The 2415-nt window shown below is 35.7% G+C and overlaps 1 long non-coding RNA gene across 1 annotated transcript; it reads right to left on the bottom strand.

Annotated features, from left to right (window-relative positions):
• Positions 1-390: 390 nt before the first annotated feature.
• On the bottom strand, positions 391-1981 carry LOC140321448 (uncharacterized). The gene is made up of 2 exons (XR_011918945.1): positions 1910-1981; positions 391-570 (listed from the first exon to the last, which is right to left on the bottom strand). It is a non-coding gene; the product is annotated as an uncharacterized lncRNA (long non-coding RNA).
• Positions 1982-2415: the final 434 nt, after the last annotated feature.

Below are 2415 nucleotides of genomic sequence, written 5' to 3'. Positions count from 1 at the left end.
GCAGGATCAGATATCTGAGCTGTCTTATAAACGGGTGAGTGTCTTAATATTATATATATATATTTAATTATTTTTTTAAAAATCGGGGGTGGCTTACTTAATGGGGATGTCCTAAAATCGGGGAAACACGGTAGTATCAAGTGATATCTGCAGCACATATTTCCACAAGTTATAGAAAATACCCCAAGATTCCTGGCATTAACAGTAAATTGCTTATAAATACAAACTAAAAGCACAAAACCTTTGTTTTGACATTTAAACTAACCAACACTGCCATTAATAAAAAGTTACCAGCACAAAGCTGAAAAAAGTGGCTTTAACAAATGCACTCCATTAGAAATGCACTCCATATTATTTCATATTATTTCATCTGTAAGAGAAGATACAAACCCGCTGAGTGTTTGCCAACTTTCGGTTGGCATCAGAAGAATTGCTGGTGTCCTGCAAGACTTTTGCAGTGCTGTTCTTTAACTTTTTGCCTTTCAGTCTGTTCACAAACATAAGCTTAGCAGATGGCTTGGACAGAAGGGTTTTTTGTTTTGCAAGTATTTCAGTGTTCCAGTTTTGCACCTAAAATACAAAGTGTTTGAAGAATTGCCATTATTGTTTTATTATAAAAAATATTTACACATCACACTGTGCTCACTTTTCCTCAGACATTGTCTGCTCAAGGCCCTATGAACAATCCAGCAGGGGTGGTATGATAACACTGCTTCACAAAGTATCTGCGTTGCAAATGGGGAGGGGGGTGACTGTTTGTTTAAACATGTCTGTTGCTTTAGCATATGCTTTATTCCAGATATGTCAAAGATATGTCCCTTTTGCACTCATCACAGCACTGCCTACCAAGGAGAACACCAATGATACAATTAAAGGACATATCTTACTTTAAAAATGGTTGTCCAAGCCACATCTAAACACTACAAATCCTTACATAATAAAATTGACTACTCTAAAACTAAACATTTCCAGGTTCTGAAAATATTGTTGCCAACCTGTTAATTCTGTGTTAAACTTCCAAGAATGTATCGGGTTTTATGCAAAGCCATTCCTGCAGAATATACAAATATGTTCTGATTTTTCATAAAACTTATATTTCCCTGACATGCCCATTATGTGGGTGCCCACTCAGCAACTTTATACCACAACCTATGGGATTGCCCTACTGTGCCAAAAGCAATTTTTATTAATTACACCAGAATGGGCAATTTTTGGTCTGGCGGAGAAGGATGGTATTCGTTTCTCAAGAGGAGCAAAATGTTTAGAGCTCCTACTATCAGCAGTGGGTTAAAAGACTATTTTACATTACTCTTCCTCTTCTCCTCCCACTGATCCCTCTTTTCCAACAAAAATGACAGCATCTATTCAAAATGGAATGGACCCAATCTCCCTGCACAAAAACTCAGCTTTTCTTCGAAGCTTGGGAAAGTTTTATTACACTCAATACTACGAATAGTATCCAGTATACCATGTATACCATGGTTTCTGTCACACCTGATATCTTTATAGAGTTTCAGAAGGTTACCCTTCTATTGAACTGCCCTAAAACCCTTAACTATATGTATTGTGTTTATCTGCAGATGATCATTTTATTTGGGTCTGTACTACTGTATATGAGGTCACATATTGGGGGGGGGGGGGGGGGGGAGGCCTTGTTATGTATCATATTTGTTAGCTAAAAATCTAGTTGATTTCTGTACCTTTGCTGCAATAATCTTTGTTATTTTATTGATGGGTTGTCTGATTGTATGTGATTTTTATGGTTATTCATAAAAAAGTGCCCTTGATATTAGCCTGTGAATGGTAGGAGCCCAACATTTAAAAATAAGTTTTTGTTTTTACTTCTCTTGTTTACCCAATATTATTGTCTTCAAGACTACAGAAAGGCATCATAAAATCCTTTCATTACCTTATCTGGTGTTAACTTAACAAGTTCCAAATTCTCCATACTGTGACGTCTGCTTAACCGTGGTCGCGCACCTAAAAAGAAGGATAAAAAAAAAAAAAACAACAGAGAATATAATTAGATATAAATATAAATTAGTGCCTAGTAGCTTGTTAATAGGTAGTAGGTGTGGCTTCTTCCCAAAGTTATAGACTTTAGTAACTTAATTAAACCACCACACTGTACCTTCTTTAAGGGAGAAATTGTATATTTAAAATAACCAAAATGAACAATACTTATTAAAGCAAACTCTATGCTAATCACTTACTTTTTGGTAAGACAAGGTGTTTAATCACCCGTTTATACCAATAATCCCATGTTATTTCAATGAACAGATTTACCAAAAAGGCTTCTTCCCTTTCTCATAAGACTATTGACAATGCTAGTGACTACAATCAAACAAAAATCCAAAGGGGGGGGGGGACTTTTAAGGCAGATACCAACCAAATAATGAATTTCAAAAACAACAT

This window comes from Pyxicephalus adspersus, unplaced genomic scaffold (genome assembly GCF_032062135.1).
Source record: "Pyxicephalus adspersus unplaced genomic scaffold, UCB_Pads_2.0 Sca4160, whole genome shotgun sequence".
Lineage (NCBI taxonomy): Eukaryota > Metazoa > Chordata > Amphibia > Anura > Pyxicephalidae > Pyxicephalus > Pyxicephalus adspersus.
Note: the sequence above shows the minus strand (reverse complement) of the source record. Positions and strands in the feature narration are given on the sequence as shown.